This window comes from Hoplias malabaricus, chromosome 2, assembly GCF_029633855.1.
Source record: "Hoplias malabaricus isolate fHopMal1 chromosome 2, fHopMal1.hap1, whole genome shotgun sequence".
NCBI lineage: Eukaryota > Metazoa > Chordata > Actinopteri > Characiformes > Erythrinidae > Hoplias > Hoplias malabaricus.
Window position 1 is genome coordinate 78513412 of NC_089801.1, and position 17850 is coordinate 78531261.

At 42.8% G+C, this 17850-nt stretch overlaps 1 pseudogene; it reads left to right on the top strand.

Annotated features, from left to right (window-relative positions):
• The window catches only part of LOC136678116 (NACHT, LRR and PYD domains-containing protein 12-like), a 29684-nt pseudogene extending 14811 nt beyond the window's left edge, over positions 1–14873 (top strand).
• Positions 14874–17850: the final 2977 nt, after the last annotated feature.

Sequence of the window (17850 nt, forward strand, 5' to 3'; positions counted from 1 at the left end):
GTGATATTATCAGTCATACAGGCTATGAACCAGAGCAGAGGTTTATTATTATAGTGATATACAGACACTGACTCTTTGGTTTTTATCTTTTAATGTGTTCTACACAGAGTCTGATCAGTGTAATGTAAAAGATCAGACTGAACTCTGTTATTCCTAAAGTTATCTTGTTATTTGAGGCATTTCTCTTCAGCTGCTCTAAGAGGTTTCTGTGAAGCTTTAGTTCTGTTCTGTTAAACTGTGTGTTTTAATGTTTAAATGAAGCATTTTCTCCCCCCACTAGAGGACAGATGAGTCGCAGTGGGATTTTTTAGTTTGTTTTTGTTGTTTGTTTGTTTGTTTCTCCTCTAAATGAAATCAACATGTCTTTCTTAATCCTTTCAGAAATGTTCCTGTAACTATTCAGTGAGTAATGTCCTGTCTCTTTACAGACTAACTGGGTGTAAACTTGGGGAAAAGTCTTGTGAAGATCTGGGCTCAGTTTTACTGGTGAACTCCTCCCTGAAAGAACTGGACTTCAGTAACAATGACCTGCAGGATTCAGGAGTGGAGAAGCTCTCTGCTGCACTGAAGAGTTCACTCTGTAAACTGGAGACACTCAGGTCAGTTCTGACTTGATTTTTAATGCTTCACCAACATTAGTTTTATAGATCTTAGCATGTTTATTTAGAGGATACAATATGAAATATTAAGATGAAGTCAGGTGCTGGATTCCTAGATTATAATTCACAATTCACAAAAATCAGATCATCTTCTCCTACATTATCTCTGCTCTCTGAACACTTCAGGACTTCTGTAAAGTGTTTCCACTGCTGGAGTAACAGTCAACAGCAGACTCTCCCCATGGTGATATCATCAGTCATACAGGCTATGAACCAGAGCAGAGGTTTATTATTATAGTGATATACAGACACTGACTCTTTGGTTTTTATCTTTTAATGTGTTCTACACAGAGTCTGATCAGTGTAATGTAAAAGATCAGACTGAACTCTGTTATTCCTAAAGTTATCTTGTTATTTGAGGCATTTCTCTTTAGCTGCTCTAAGAGGTTTCTGTGAAGCTTCAGTTCTGTTCTGTTAAACTGTGTGTTTTAATGTTTAAATGAAGCATTTTCTCCCCCCACTAGAGGACAGATGAGTCGCAGTGGGATTTTTTAGTTTGTTTTTGTTGTTATTTGTTTGTTTCTCCTCTAAATGAAATCAACATGTCTTTCTTAATCCTTTCAGAAATGTTCCTGTAACTATTCAGTGAGTAATGTCCTCTCTCTTTACAGACTAACTGGGTGTAAACTTGGGGAAAAGTCTTGTGAAGATCTGGGATCAGTTTTACTGGTGAACTCCTCCCTGAAAGAACTGGACCTCAGTAACAATGACCTGCAGGATTCAGGAGTGGAGAAGCTCTCTGCTGCACTGAAGAGTTCACTCTGTAAACTGGAGACACTCAGGTCAGAGTTCTGGGATTTTATTCTTCATTTTCTACTCCTCAGCATGACCTTATACATTTAAAAAATATATATTTTAAAGCTCTAGTATAAAATATTAAGGGAAAGACTGGATTACTAGATTATAATTTACGTAATGTAATATATAATGTATGATGTGCAATTATTTGTCATTGTATAAATAACAATGAAATGTGTCCTCCGCATTTAACCCATCTGTGGCAGTGAACACACACACACACACACACACTAGTGCACTAGGAGCTGTGAACACACAACCAGAGCGTTTGGGGTCCAGTGCCTTGCTCAAGGACACTTCAGCCGTGGATGTTCCTGCTGGACCTGGGGATTGAACCAGCAACCTTCCGGTACCAAGCCTGGTCTCTAGCCATTAGCCAAGGCTACACTCCATTGGGATTAAAACACAACACAAGTACTTTTTAATGTGTGTCTGTAAAAGGAAACATATGGCATCACATCACTGTCAAAAATAGAGGACGCAGTAACACCAGGTGGAACATTTAAATCTGTACCTTTTTAAAATTGTGTTAGTTAATCGCAAATGTGAAACCCATGAGCAGAGAGAGAGAGAGAGAGAGAGAGAGAGAGAGAGAGGAATTGCGCTCACACACAGATCATCATCTCACTCTCAAACTGTCTGTATTTTAGTTCTCAAATGGTTAGTGGTCAAATGGTTCATTTTAAAGGTTTTGAAATGGGAGGTTTGTGACAGTTTGGGGGCGGAGTCAGGGCAGTTTCTCTCAGTGAATGCTATTGGTTGATGTCTCCTGCTTCTGTGACTGCCTCATACACTGTATATGTCCCTCCTACTGGGAGAAGCCTTCTACAGAAAAACAAACATGGAGGATATGTACCGTGGTTATTTGTGTTTCGTTTTGAAACTGGGAAAATGTAAAATAGGAGACTACTCAGTATCCAAAATTATTTTGAGAGCATGGTTCCAAGGCCATCCCTCAGTGTCTCTGTGCAGTGAGAGCGGGTGGAACACAAAGTAAATGTAGCTAGTGAACAGGAGTCGACTCACGAACTAATCAATTCTTTGAGCATCTGGAAGTAGGGGTTGAGTCTTGGCAAATGATTCAAGGAATCAACCTCACTGTCCACTCAGTCTCAGTTTTCTAACGCCTTCCTGCAGTGAACATCATTTCCACATGTTTATCACATATTACTATGATCTGAACCCACTGTAGACAGTGGAATATGACCATATCTCGACAGCAGCTCTGCTTTTCCCAGTTCTCCCACTCATATACAGTTTATGACACAGTCACAGAACCAGGAGACATCAGCCAATAACATTCACTGAGAGAAACTGCCCTGACTCCGCCCCCAAACTGTCACAAACCTCCCATTTCAAAACATTTATAAAAAAATAAAATTAGGATCATAACTTAAACAGGGAGGTCATGGTATAGAAACATTTACTGGATTAATGTCTGTATATTTACTTCTAGTAATAACCCTTCTGTGGGACAATGTTGTGATAATGTTGTGCTGTGATTTGATTTCATTTCTATTGAGTGAGGATTTGAACAGAATCTAAAATGTCTTAGATTTATGAAAACAAACATCCAGGTCTTTTTATTTATTATGTTAAGGTTTTTAAACTTCTTTATATATATATATATATATATATATATATATATATATATATATATATATATATATATAACTTTTACCTTTAGATTTTAACCTGTTTGATATTCAAGCGTTTTTGTAAATTAAACTGAATTTGGTGCTTGTTGATTTGATTCTAAACAGCACCTTGATTTGCTCTGAGTGAATACCACATGTCTCAATTTACCCCTCTCTCTCTCTCTCTCTCTCTCTCTCTCTGTAGGTTGTCTTTTTGTTTAGTTACTGAGGAAGGCTGTGCTTTTCTGGCTTCAGCTTTGAGCTCAAACCCCTCACACCTGAAAGAACTGGATCTGAGCTACAATCACCCAGGAGACACAGGAGTGAAGCTGCTCTCTGTTAAACTGGAGGATCCACACTGCAGACTGGACACACTCGGGTACGGACAGCTTTCTGTATTTGTGTGTGTTCAGCTACTGATGTCATCTGCTGTTACTGTATTTCTATAAAGCGCTACAGCTCATTGTTCCTTCTTCATTTAGCCTCTGCTCTGCTCTAGTAGTATTTAATGGTTAGAGTATCACCCTTCACCGCTCTGTCTCCACTGTTCAGTGTGTAACTGTTGTCAGGCTGAAGGCTTGTGAGACACTGAAGTAAAACTAAGCCCCATATAACAGTCTCTTTATGTTTCTAGAACAGTCTTCAGAAATGTACATTCAGTGTTTAGAGAAGTACAGGAGTACTCTGGTACAACAGTTCTACGACCTCAATGCTGAAACACTTCAGACTGAAAGATCCTGCACAACTGCTGCATCCTGAAATGAGTCGACTAATGAGTCGACTAGTCCATCATTATCTCTATTCCTATCATTTCGGGGAGTCTAAATGAATCTGGATCCATGGTCATCAGATTGAAGAGCAGACTTTAATACACAGAGTGGTGTTATCAGTCATACAGGCTACAAACCAGAGCAGAGCTTTATTTATTATAGTGATATGCAGCCATTGACTCTTTGGTTATTAATATTTTAATGTCGTCTACAGAGAGTCTGGGGAGTGTAATGTAAAAGTTTAGTTGAATCTGTGTTCTTCCTAAAGTTATTCTGTTATTCAGGGTGTTTCAGTTTAGATTCTCTAAGAGTTTTTGTGTTTATCTGTGACGCTGCAGACCATCAGTTCTCTTCAACTGTGTGTTTAGTTTTTTCTGAATGATCCTGATCAGAGGTCACACAAACACTTGGTGAAGTAGAATGGTATAAAATGGACAGTAGAACTCACTGCTGTGTTTAACAGTGAAATTAAGAGCATTTCTCACAGGACTGGGACTAAACAGCTGTGTGGTCTTTAGAAAACCACTGCTCAGTGTTAGAGATTAATCAGAAAACGAGGCTTCAGTTCACTGTGGAGCATAAAGACTGGACTCTGGAGCAGTGGAGAAAGGTCATGTGATCTGATGAGTCCAGACTGACCCTATTCCAGAGCGATGGGGGAGTCAGGGTCAGAAGGGAAGTGGATACAGTGATTCCCCCATCATGCACCGTATTCAGGGGGTCAGGTCTAGACTCAGCAGTGTTATGATCTGGGGGTCTTCAGTGGGTCAGGTCAAGACTCAGCGGTGTTATGATCTGGGGGTCTTCAGTGGGTCAGGTCTAGACTCAGCGGTGTTATGATCTGGGGGTCTTCAGTGGGTCAGGTCTAGACTCAACAGTGTTATGATCTGGGGTTCTTCAGTGGGTCAGGTCTAGACTCAGCGGTGTTATGATCTGGGGGCCTTCAGTGGGTCAGGTCTAGACTCAGCAGTGTTATGATCTGGGGGTCTTCAGTGGGTCAGGTCTAGACTCAGCGGTGTTATGATCTGGGGGTCTTCAGTGGGTCAGGTCTAGACTCAGCGGTGTTATGATCTGGGGGTCTTCAGTGGGTCAGGTCTAGACTCAGCAGTGTTATGATCTGGGGGTCTTCAGTGGGTCAGGTCTAGACTCAGCAGTGTTATGATCTGGGGTTCTTCAGTGGGTCAGGTCTAGACTCAGCAGTGGTGTGTGGCAGTGAAATGAAGTCCACTGAGGACTTGAATGGACTGAATGGCCAGGTCGTTCCAGCAGTGGATTGTTCCAGGACGACACCAAGATTCATCAGGCTCAGATTGTGAAAGAGTGAGGAATCATTTTCACACATGAACTGACCACCCCAGAGTCCTGACCTGAACCCACCGAGAGTCTTTGGGACGTGTTGGAGAAGACTTTACGGAGTGGTCCGACTCTCCCATCGTCAATACAAGATCTCCACCAAAAATGAAGGCAGCTCTGGAGGAAAAAAATGTTGTGGTGTTGTAGAAGGTTGTAGAAACAGAGCCGTGGTGAATGTGGAGCGTAATCAAAGCTAAAGGTGGTCCAGTGAAATATTAGAGTGTGTGTGTTGTGTTGGTCGGGCAGTGTAGGGGTCTGTGATGAAACGGTCAGTGAGAGCAGGTACAAGGCAGAAGAACCTAATAAATGAGCAGCTGAGTGTAGGATCTAGAAAGGGTTTAATGGAGCAGTGGTAGAAGAGCGACTCTGCTGCATTATTCTGTGTTGAAGGCTGAGAGGAACAGAGGGAAATGGAGGAAATGAAACACAGAGAAAGAGAAACAGAATATTTCTCTGTGATAAAAAGACAGAGAGGATGAAACGCCACAGATGATGATCTTTCTTCTGTTTCCAAAAATGACATCAATGAATGACGCTGTAATGAAGCTGAATGTGGGGCTCAGAGAGAACAGTGAGAACACACACCACACAAACACAACCATCAACTCACAACTGTGTGTGTGTGTGTGTGTGTTGTAGGTTGGAGCATGGAGGAGAGATCAGGATAAAACCAGGACCAAGAAAATGTAGGTTTTCTCTCTCTCTCTCTCCTTCATACTTTTCCTTTTCTGTCCTGCTCTTTCTCTTTACATTCGTTGTGTCTCATTTTGTGTTGTTTGTGTGTTGTGTAGGTACCACTTCAGAATAAGACTTCACTTATAAAGGTTTTTAAAATGGATTAAAGTCTGTTTATTAATAGTTATGTTGTTAACACATTAATAATCAGTTATAACACAGATATAAAGGGAAACAGTGACCTGTTGTTTGCCAAATAGTGAACCCACATCCGTCTACAGTTAAACCTCAGATCTTGCCGAATACTGACCTCACTGTGTCTCCTCCATCAGTCGACATTAACCCCGTCAGCTCCAGCACATATTTGTTAATGAGTTTAACCCTTTAATGAATTACCCACCACCAGAGTGTCTTTTTCTACTTTAATGATAATGTGGTGAACCTTAACATGTGAAATGACTAAACTCACATTCTCAGGTCTGAGCTTATTCTTTACCTCCACATTTTCACTAAGTTCTCTCACACTTTCAGTATTAGACACAAAAGAGTTCACTGTCACACTTCCTTTCTCTGTGTTACAAAGGATTATTAATCACTTTTAAAGTGTTCACTGTGTAATTAATAACCATGTAATAACTAAATATGCTTTTAAACCATTTATAAACCTTCATTAGTGTATTCTTATTTTAATGTGGTACCATTTTATGTCTGATTGTGTGTGTTGTGAGTGTGTGTGCGTCGTGTGTCTGATTGTGTGGTGTGTGTCTGATTGTGTGTTGTGTATCTTGTTGTGTGCAGATGCCTGTGAGCTCACACTGGACCCAAACACAGTGAACACACACCTCTCTCTGTCTGAGGGGAACAGGAAGGTGAAGCGTGTGAAGGAGGAACAGTCGTATCCTGATCATTCAGAGAGATTCAGTGTCTATGAGCAGGTTCTGTGCAGAGAGAGTCTGACTGGACGCTGTTACTGGGAAACTGAGTGGAGTGGGGGAGGGATTGATATTTCAGTGGCGTATAAATCAATCAGGAGAAAAGGAGGCAGTGATGACTGTGGGTTTGGAGCGAATGAAAAGTCCTGGAGTCTGTTCTGTTCTAATAACAGTTACTCTGTCTATCACAATAATAACAGAACTGCTCTCCCTCCTCCTCCCTCCAGCTCTAACAGAGTAGGAGTGTATGTGGACTGTCCGGCCGGCACTCTGTCCTTCTACAGCGTCTCCACTGACACACACACACTCACACACTTACACACATTCACCACCACATTCACTGAACCCCTCTGTGCTGGGTTTTGTCTTTATTATTCATACTCCTCAGTGAGTTTGTGTCAGATAAAATAGTGCTGTGTGTGATCTATTGTTTTGATTGGTCTTTTCTGTCAAACGAGCTGCTGCTTTAAAATGTGAGGAGAATCACAAAAGACGATGAAACAGAAATGAAGCTCAGTTTGTAAAAGAAAGCGAGCAGAGAGACTCTTCAGGGACAAAACAGTGATAAAACCTGGATCTGAGTGAACACTACACCCCTGCACTTCTCTCTCTTTTATATCCCTGATGTAAACAGGATTTTTCAGCTGTTTATTTGATTTCTCTCGTTATAAAGCGCTGTCTCCATCGTCTCTCACATCAAATCTATGGGGAGTCAGTTACAAAACAGTGGATTCTCTGTCTCTGACGCGTCCAGCTCGGTCCTACATCTGTATCCCAGGCTCCTCAACACCATCTGAGCGCCTCTTCTCTACAGCAGGAAATATAGCTTCAAACAGAGAGAACCAGCCTTAGCCCAGAACATGGGAGAGGTTTCTATTGTTACTCTGTAATGAAGGAGTGAGGGTGTGAGTGAGTGAAGGTGTTTCCTGTAGGAGGAAAGAGGACAGAGGGGATCAGGGTGTAACGGGTGGGTTGTGTTCATCTGTGTCGTCAGTGTAAACACAGACCCTCGTCATAGTGCACTTCCACCTCCAGAACTCTTCAGATATTTGTAAATATTAAATATTTAGTTTTCAAATGACGCCAAACACAATGTAAGTGTGGGCTAACACTGAACTGTCTTTGTTCTTGTTAATCTGGTTAATGGTGTAAACTGAGCACAGACAGTGTGTTGATGCTGAGTGGACGGGGGTTAAGAGATGTGTCTTAAAGCTGAAAGGAAACACAAACATAGGAACAGAAGGAAAAGATGGGGCTTCTCTAAGAAACTCTTCTCCTTTCTGTGAGATTGGATTCTGGGGGTTTGTTGTGGGGGGAAATGAAAGAGTGATGTTTGTTGGTGGAAAAGAAGAATTCTGAAATATACTTTTATTAAAGTTTAATATTATGAACATTTAATAAATCTCTTAAACAACAGAAGTCTGTCTTTCTACTGCATCTCCACACACACACACACACACACTGAAGCCCTCTATTCAGGGTCTAGTAACGGATTCTGAATAAAATTCAACATTTTCTCACATTTTAAAGCAGTGAGAATGTGGAGGTCACACCCTGTTACTGAAGAAGAATATTCTGTTGTGTTTCACTGCAACAACAAGCTGAATGTATGAGAGTAAAGACTATAAGAGAATGTAAACACAAAAGATCCTCAGTGATTTCTCTGGTAAAAAAGAAAGAAAAAGACCCAATGTTCCCATGACTAACTCCACAGCTATTAAGAGCTTTATTTATATAATCAGTTTATATAATCATTTACCAACAGTAGAGATGCACAGACTGATCGTCCGTGACCGGAAAAGGCCGGTTTTTATCGTGATCGACCGGTCAGTGTCTCCACACAGATTTGTGCCGGTCGCATTTACACATGTGCACCACACGAGGGCAGCAGCAGCAGCGCAAACACAGCCCCACACTCACTGTTTAAGCGTTGTTTCCTATTGTACTACACTTGTGCACTTGTTTTCACTAGGAATCGTTAATAATTGCTCTTTATTTTATTTAGGGTTTTTTTTGAAGACAACATTTGTCACATTAGTGCACAGTTTAATGTTCAGATGTAAAAGTTTCCATTAAACCCTTTGTACAGAAACGCCCTCTATTGCTAATCAACATTAATTAGTTAATAGCGTCAAATTATTTGATCAAAAAGCCCTCAACACCACCTCATATGTCTCAGTAGTAACACCACTACACACACACTGACTTTCAGCCCCCTGCTCGGTACTGACTGTTTACACCTGGAGCAGGACGACATTTAAACTCGGACATTTAAACCACAACAGACTGTAAAATCTCTTCAAACTCTGTCTTTAAAAAAAACACAGTCTCAGGAGAGAGGCGCCGCACCGGTGAAAAGCTCCAAAAGATAATCCCTTACTCACCACGCCACAGTAAACGTGCCTTTATTTCCTGAGTAACGGTAACGCACTGTTCTGGAGCTCCTAGCGCCCAGGCAATGGTAAGTTTTGACGTAAAGTCTTCGTGAATTTAAAGTTGAGGGCGTTCCTTCTTAGATTCAGTGCAGCTGTGGACCAATGAGCGGCTGCCGGCTGTGAGCGGGGTCCTATTCCCTGGGGGAGGGGTGCGCTGCTGGACGCCGCTCTCCACAGGGATTCGCTCACAGCTCTGAGGGGGCGGGTCAGAAGTGATTGACACCTCTTTAAACCAATAGCAGGGACTCAGACGAAGACAAAGAGAGTCGATGTGTCGAGATCACTCACTCTCTCTGGGTCTGGGAGAGAGAAGGAGCGCCTGGGAACATATTTTCGAATGAACTTAAATTTACTTGTTATCGCAGAACAACCAAATAAAACCTTTATGTTTGGTGAGAGACAAAGTATTACTATAGTTTGGGTACTTTGAGGTACATACTCAGTTCGTTACTTATTCGCCAGTTTCTTATTCGGACTCTGTTCCACTTTTAATGGTGCAGTAGTTGCATTCTGTCGCCGCTAGATGGCAAAGTACGAACACACCTTCCATAACATGGAAAATTACACGTTTAGCTTAATTCCGTGGATATTATCTATTTATTTTCAAAGAGTCTCAAAAATCTGAAAGTTTCACTGAAGACACAATATAACACACTATTAATGTCCTGAAGATGAAGAAATTTAATTGTAGAATTTTTTTATAATTGCCCTATAAACAGCATTGGAGATGATAGAATGTGTGGAGAAATTGCGCATTTGGCTTAATTCATTGGACATTATTTTTTACTTTTTAAGTGTCTCAAACATCTGAAAGTCTTATTGAAGACACAGTGTAAAAGACTCTCAGAATCCTAAAGATGAAGAAATGTCACTGTGGAACTGCTTTGTCATGGTCCTGTGAATATAGCACATGACATGATGAATATGTAGAAACATGAACTGTGGAGTAAATGTCCTATGGCATTGTTATTTTTTAATTGTCAGATTATCAAGAATCTGATATTGATTTTACAGAAGGTGTCGTACAAATATAACATCCCAAAGTGTAGAGTTTAATTCATAAAGGTGTGTGTGTTTAAACACTGAATGTCAATGTGTATATTCACGATGCCTGGTCATTCCCAATATTATTATATTCTTATTATTATGCCATTTTATAACATAATGTTATGCCATTTAATTAGTCTGGTTGCCTGGCAACATTTTAACATAAAAGAGAGCCTTAAATATGAATAACAATGTGTAAAAAAGCACAGAAAAAACTGGGCAGCTGGACCCATGAGGCTCAACAAGGCAAAGCTTTCAAGTACAAGGTCTAAAGGCCAAGCCCATGTGTGGATAGACATTACATCCCACACAGTCAAAGTACCAAGAGGAGAATGTACACATGTAACATTAGTTAATAGGGGGTGGGTGTAAGTACACACTGAGTCTGAGGGAGTTTGGGCCAGTGAGGCTTCACAAGGACTAACTGACTTTGTGTCTATTTACAGAGTAAGAAAAATGAGAGGAGGTTTATTTAAAAGACATTTTTGACCATAACTATTGAGAGCTGGTCTTAATCACGATAAATAACTGTGTTCATACGTTCTCATGTCTCGAGCTGTGAAGACTATGATGAAGATTTTGAACACGGTTTGTGAGAAACTTCAAAAGTTGGTTCATAAAATTTAACCCTTTGATACTCGTGACAGTTACGCCCAGTGATGATGTCATCGTCTGAGTGTTTGACACTGTTGGTCTCTGCTGTTTTAAACCTGTGTTGGTTCTGCTCATCTATCGTGATCTGTGTGTATCTGACCATAAAGCTGTGTTCTTTGATTTTCCACTCTCACGTCAACAGCGAGGGCAGCGTCAATCAACGCCAGTTTACATTCCAGAGCCTTAAAAACATCAGTCCTCCTGCTGTTATGGAGATGCTCAGTCAGAGTCCGGTACCTGATTGTTCAGATCCTGATTTGCTAGTGACCCACGACGACGAGACACTGTCACATATTTTAAACCACTTGGCACCTCTAAGAACAAACACGCTTGGCTCCATTTCCTCAGCCTGCTCCTGTGGTGGAGAAAATAAACACAAGTGTTAAGAACTGAACTCTAACAGAGCATTTACAATCAGAGAGTAGTTTATTAACCTTAAGGTGGTCCACACACAGTAGCACAGAGCACTATGTGAATGAGGACAGAGAGGATGTTTTCACAGAGGGTTTATGAAGGTAGTTTATACGTCATAAGCATGAGATCATCACTCTAAGTCTCTGCAAGCTTCGTTTCCTTAGAGACGTCCCAGTTTGATAAACAAGATGGAGGACAGAATGTTTTGTTTCTGATAAAGCACTGACCTCGAGACTAACCCGACATTCACTTAGTTTCTGAGTTCTGTTGACGATTAGAAATGAATATAGAGACAAAACAAGCACAGGGTCTTTAACAGAGACATAAACACTTCCACTACAATCCCCCCCTTGTCTCTAAGGACACTGAGAACATACAGAAACTCTAGGATCTGCACAAGGAAACTCACATTACTGCACACAGAGGTTAAAAGAGGAGAAAATAATGTATAAACGTTTAATACAAGAACTGAACATCAGCTGTTACATGTTAGACTTTCTGCACCAGTTTCATAAATTCTCATTAAAAACAGTAGTAAAACATTGTAACAGTCATCACATTTAAACTGAGTGATTTGTTTGTTCAGTTTCGATACAGGAGGTGGTTTTAAAGAGTTCTGTCTCATAGAGGAACCTCTTAGTGAAGTGAAGAAGATGGACTGAGAATGGAGAATGGGGATTAAAATGTTCCTGAATGAATTTGCTGGTGAGATTATAACTAATTTGTGTCTAAACCCATCCACGCTTTATTTACTTCATCAAATGTATTTTCAGAAACTGAAGATTCAAAAGGATCAGTGCTGGAATGTGGCGTTAGTGAACACACAGTGCATGTGTCATGGTCATTACCAGTTGTCTTCACTGTGAAGTTCACATATCGCCAGTAAACATTTTGACTGCAGTCTATGAACCTCTCTGTAGTCTCAGGTTTTCTTCCCTGCGTATTTTCACTGTCATCCAGATGGACGCTGTCAGGACGATGCAGATGAAGATGAGTGCTGTCACCTTGCAGAGGTTGAACAAGACGTGAAATTGTCCTGCCATGGTGAATCTGTGGTGTCTGTTCTGGGGCTGGGGCTCTTTTACAGTGTGAGATGTGGACCCACGTGTCCCTCTCAGCAATCTTCACTGCGGTGTGAGTAGTCAGGAGCACCTGGAACGGTCCTTGACAGCGATCCACTTTCCAGTTCGCCCTCCTGTAGACTTCAGTCAGGATCCAATCCCCAGGCTTCACCGTGTGTCCTGTAACTGCTCGGTAGAGACTCTCTCACCCTCATGTGCACATCAGACAAAACAGAACACAATGTTGCACGGTATTTTTGCATGTGATCGTCTTCCAAGGCCAGTGTTTCTCTTTTGGAGCACATCCTGTATTTGGCGGACGGCCAAACATTATCTGGAAAGAGGAGAGTTTGGTCCTGGACCACACTCTTTGTCTCAGACTCGTGCACACACCAGCGGCAGGGCTTCCACCCGATTTAGCCTCGTTTCTGGACACACTCTGATCAGGTGTTGTTTTATTGTGCCATGTGCTCTTTCTACCGCCCCTGCACTCATAGGGTGATAGGCACAGTGTTTGTGTAGTGGCATGTCAGTTACTTCACTGATGTGTGTTAAAATGCTGCTAACAAACGATGGCCCATTGTCAGATGAGGTTTTCCTAGGAACGCCGAACCTAGGGGCAGTTTCCCTCAACAGTATTTTTGCTACCGTTAGTGCGTCTTGGTGAGAAGTGGGGAAAGCTTCTACCCGTTTTGAAAACACGTCAACGATCACAAGCTCATATTTCTTTTTCAGACGTGGTGTTAATTCAATAAACTCCATTTGTAGGTGATCAAAAGGCATGTCAGGTTCTGGATGTCCATGTGTGTGTTCATATGAAACGGCTCCTGTTGAGTTCACCTTCAGACGGTGAGACACTTTTTTGAAAAATGTTGTGAGTAATTTGAGAAGCCTTTTACAAACCACTGTTGATTTACTGCGTCTACCGTTCCTCCCCTCGAACAGTGCTCCACTCCATGGGCCATTTTCACAAAGTAAGGAAAGCAGTAGGAGGGTAGACATGGTTTGTTGTTTGGTCCCAACCAGATTTTCCCATTAAACGTACGCCCTGAGTTTCCCATCTTTCACATCTTTAGCTATTCTGGTTTTTGAATTTCCTCAGGTGTAACATCCTGAGGTTCAACAATGGGGGCTTGTATTAAAAACACCCCAGGGTCAGACGCTGCCTTCTTAGATGCAGCACCTGCTCTCGCGTTCCCCAATGCTCCTGGGGTTTTATCACTTGTGTGTGCGCGAACATGTGCTACTGCCACCTGTTTTGGTAAAAGAATGGTGTCCAGAAGTGCTGACACTAGTATGTGATGTGCAGGGGCCTTACCTGATGATGTTAGGAAATGTCTTTGTTTCCACAAGGTCCCAAAGCTGTGAACAGCCCCGTAACTGAACCTGGAGTCTGTGGAGATGGAGACTGCCTTTTCTTTGGCTAGTTTTCATGCCTCAGTCAGTGCAACTAGTCCAGCAGCCTGTGCTGAAAAACTGGAAGGTAGGCTGCCTGTAAACACAGTGTCTGTTAGTGTAACAACAGCAAACCCTGTTTTTGTCACGCCTTTAGAGTCTTTGTAGCTGGATCCATCTACACAGAGGATTAAATCAGGATTATCGAGTGGAACATCTTTCAGGTCGTGGAGAGCAGACGAGGTCCAGTGTGTGCAGACGGTCATGGGGCTCCCCGTCCTGTTCTGTGGGAAGGAGAGGAGCTGGGTTCAACACTGTACACCTTTTTACTGTAACATTTGGCATTTCTGTCAATAACGTGTGATATTTGAGGCACCTGGCTGCACTGAGGTGTGATGTCTGTTTTTCCAGAAAGATCATGGACACTGCGTGTGGAAGGTGTAGGGTGATGTCTGCACACCCCACTATCTCTCTAGAAGCTAAGATGGCCTTCTCTGCTGCTGCTACGGCTCTTAAGCAGTAGGGATAGCCCTGAGCTACGGTGTCTAGCCGCCCACTGGTTGAAGTTTGTTACCGTGTTCTTGTAAGAGAACAGAAGTCATGGAGCCTTGTTTTTCATCTACAAATTGTTCAAAAGGTTTGTCTGGATCAGGCAGAGTTAACACTGGTGCGTTCTGAAGGGCTATTTTTAGATTTACAAACGGCTCCTCCCCTTCAGGGGTCCAGGTTTCTTTGGACGAGGCTGTTAGACTCTTTTTATGTGCCGTGTCGTGTCGTGGAGCAGAGGTTTGTGCATAATTTGGAATCCACATTCTGCAGTATCCAGTCAAACCTAGAAAAGAGAGGAGCTGATTTTTTGTAGTTGGTTGTGTGCGATTTCAGAGACTCTTTCTGCACACAGTGACTTTCCCTTTGCTGACAGATCATGTCCCAGATGTGTGACTGTTGGTTGCACAAGCTGCATCTTGTCCCTCTCCACTCTGTGGCCATTCTGTGCTCGGAAATGAAGCAGAGAGACAGTGTCAGTTACACATGTGTTCTGATCAGGAGAACATCTCAAAAGATCGTCTACGTACTGTAGAAGTGCACTAGGACCTGGGAAAGAGAGCTTAGCTCAGTTACCCCTCAGGGCTGTACTGAAAAAAGATGGTGACTCAGCGTATCCTTGTGGGACACGTGTGAATGTGTGTGATTTCCCTTGAAAAGAGAAAGCAAACCAAAACTGAGAGTCTTTGTGCACTTTCAGACTGAAAAAAGCATTTTCCAAATCTATCACTGAGAGCCACTGTGAATTTTCTGGGTCCTGACTCAGAACAGTGTGTGGGTTTGGAACTTCTGGTGCTCGAGCACGAATAGCCTTGTTTACTGCTTGCGAGTCTTGAACAAAGCCCCACTGCTCTGGTTTTTCCTGGAGCCGTTGATTTTATTACAGGCCAAACTGGAGATCTACACGGTGAGTCCGGACATCCCATAATAATCCCTCTCTCCAACAGACTGTTCAAAACAGGGGTTATTCCATCGATGGCCTCCTTTTTCAGAGGATATTGAGCTGTGCACGGCCTGTAGTCACTTTCTGGAGTGATTATTAATTCTGGAGCTCCTTTCATAAGACCATCATCATATTTGTCTTTGGACCACAGCCAAGGTTCAATGGCGTCTAGAAAATCTGCTTCGTTACTGACGCTGATTTGTTGAGACAAAAGAGACCCTTCAGCTCAGGCTGAGAATGACACATTTACTGTTGTTCTGTGTGTTTTTGGACGTCTTTGAATATTCCCAATGTTCAGTTTCACTCGGCTGTCAATCAGTGATTGTTAAACAAGTTAAAATGAAATTTGACACGTCTTTCCTTTGTTTATTTTTTCCCTTTGCTGAGGAAATGTGAGGTACCTCCCCTCGAAACCACTGACTCTGATCTGAGGTTAAATTTACTGCACAGTCCGTCCACTGCTCTCCAGTAAATAGAGTGGTTACAGAGACTAACACACTGTCTCTACCTTGGGACACACACATTTGTTCCACATCAACAGGCCAGGTCTCCACACTAGCAGTGCAGTGCACATCCCCTGAGGTTGTGACGTTATCGTAATTAAATGTTGCCCGTAAATGATTTAAAAAGGGGAACCACAGGTTTGATTTTTCTAACTGCCGTCCCATCCACACGTGTGTAAGATCGGATGGAGTTTGTGGCAAATGTAACATGTCCATCTCAACACCCTCCTTCCGTTCCGTTTTCGTTCCTAATTTACACATTAGGTCCCGAGCTAAAAGATCCACAGGGCAGTTTGGTGATAGAAGGAAAGCATGTTTCAGGGCTGTGTCACTTCCTGCACGGTGACACCAAAGATCCTCAGTGTAAGAGTCCATTAAAGGAGCTCCACCCGACCCCAATACAGATGTTTTCCTCCCTGATAAACGTGGGTCGGGTGTAAGGCCCCTGTTTTTATGATGTGTGTGTGGTGTGTGTTCTGATCCCTGTGTGATTCATGCCTCCTCTCCCTCAAGCTGTGTCTCTCTCGCTGCTGGTTCTCAGGACGATTAACAGCAGCGTGTCCCACTTCTTTACAGTTGTAACTCTTGTACTGAGAGAAGTCTCTGAAGCCAGTGCCACCTCCTCCACGTCCTCCACCTCTTCCTCTGTCTCCTCTGAAACCAGCTTTTGCCGCCTCCAGCGCCGCACACTGCAGTTGGTGCTGCTCCTTTTCTCTCTTCTGTTGTCCTCTCTTCACTTCCTCATTCAGTCTTTTTTCGACGTGTAAAGGCCAGGACGGTCTGTAGTCGTCCTGTGTCCACTTCCACACAGTCGTCTCTCACCTTCGTCTGAATGTCGGATTTCAAACCACTCATGAAGCGTTCTTTTAAGTGTCTTTCCCACGGGCTCATGTCGTTTCCGGGACAGTCGGCGGGTCTCTGAAGTCCGGAGTGAGCTTCGAGGAGTTGTTCCAGTTCATGTAGATAATCAGCGACAGTCTGTCCTTCTTTCTGCTCGCACTGAGACAGTTTGTCCAGATTCAGTCTGAACTGGAGACGCTGCTTCGATCCTTGTACAGAGGGCAGTCACTGAGACTTGAGAGGGTGATCCAGGGTGCCCCCACTTTACTGTACGTCTTCGGGAAAAGGAAGATCCCCTTGTGCTTTAGTCCATTCCAGTTTCATCTTGTGTCCACATACTTCTGTCAGTTCATTCACAGAAGGTCTCCACCCGGTCACAAACTTCGGTCCTCCCTCTGAAATCTGAAAACATAGTCTGCTCCATTAGGCCCCATCACCTGGAAACTCTGCGTTTGAAGCGAGGTGCTCGGTCCCTCTGGGCTTTTCCTGAGGTGCTGCAGTGGGAGGAGGTCTTGCTGCTTTCTTTTTCCTGCTTCTTTCCTCCAGCTCTGATTTGCTCCTCCAGGACTTTAGCACGTTGCTGCAAACGTTCAAACTCTTCATCCTTCTGCTGATGGAGGAGGATTCCTCTCGTCTTCATCCCTTCTACCACTTTGGGTTGAGCTTGTGGTGTCTGGGGAGTAGCTGAGGTTAGAGGAGGGTTGATAACGGCTTCATCGCCAGCGTTCTCTTCTCCCTCTTCTGCTGTTTCATCTGCGTCATTATTGAGGAGGAGGAGGAAGAGGAGGAGGAAGAGGCCAATCATCCAGGGATTCTTTCTGCAAATTCAAAAACTGACCACAGATCACTGTTTCTTTTCTCTTTAATGTGAGGTGTCTGATGTGTGTTTACGCTCCTGGGTCTTTTCCTTATCTGCCTCTTTCTGCGCTGCCTTTCTCCACTCTCCATAAGCACATGACACTCTGGTTTCCATGGGAACTCCTCTGGTTTGTGTTTTATTGTGTTACTATTACAGTGCTCTTCAGCTTTATCAGACCTGTCGTGTTGAGCTTGTGATTGTTGTTTAAAGTCGACTAGTTCATTTCTATTTAACGTCCCCTCGGGGGGAAAGTGACAGTATTTTTCCACTCGTCTGATTGAACGCAGCTGTCTGGTTCCCTTTGTTTCAGGCCTCTATTAATTCACCAA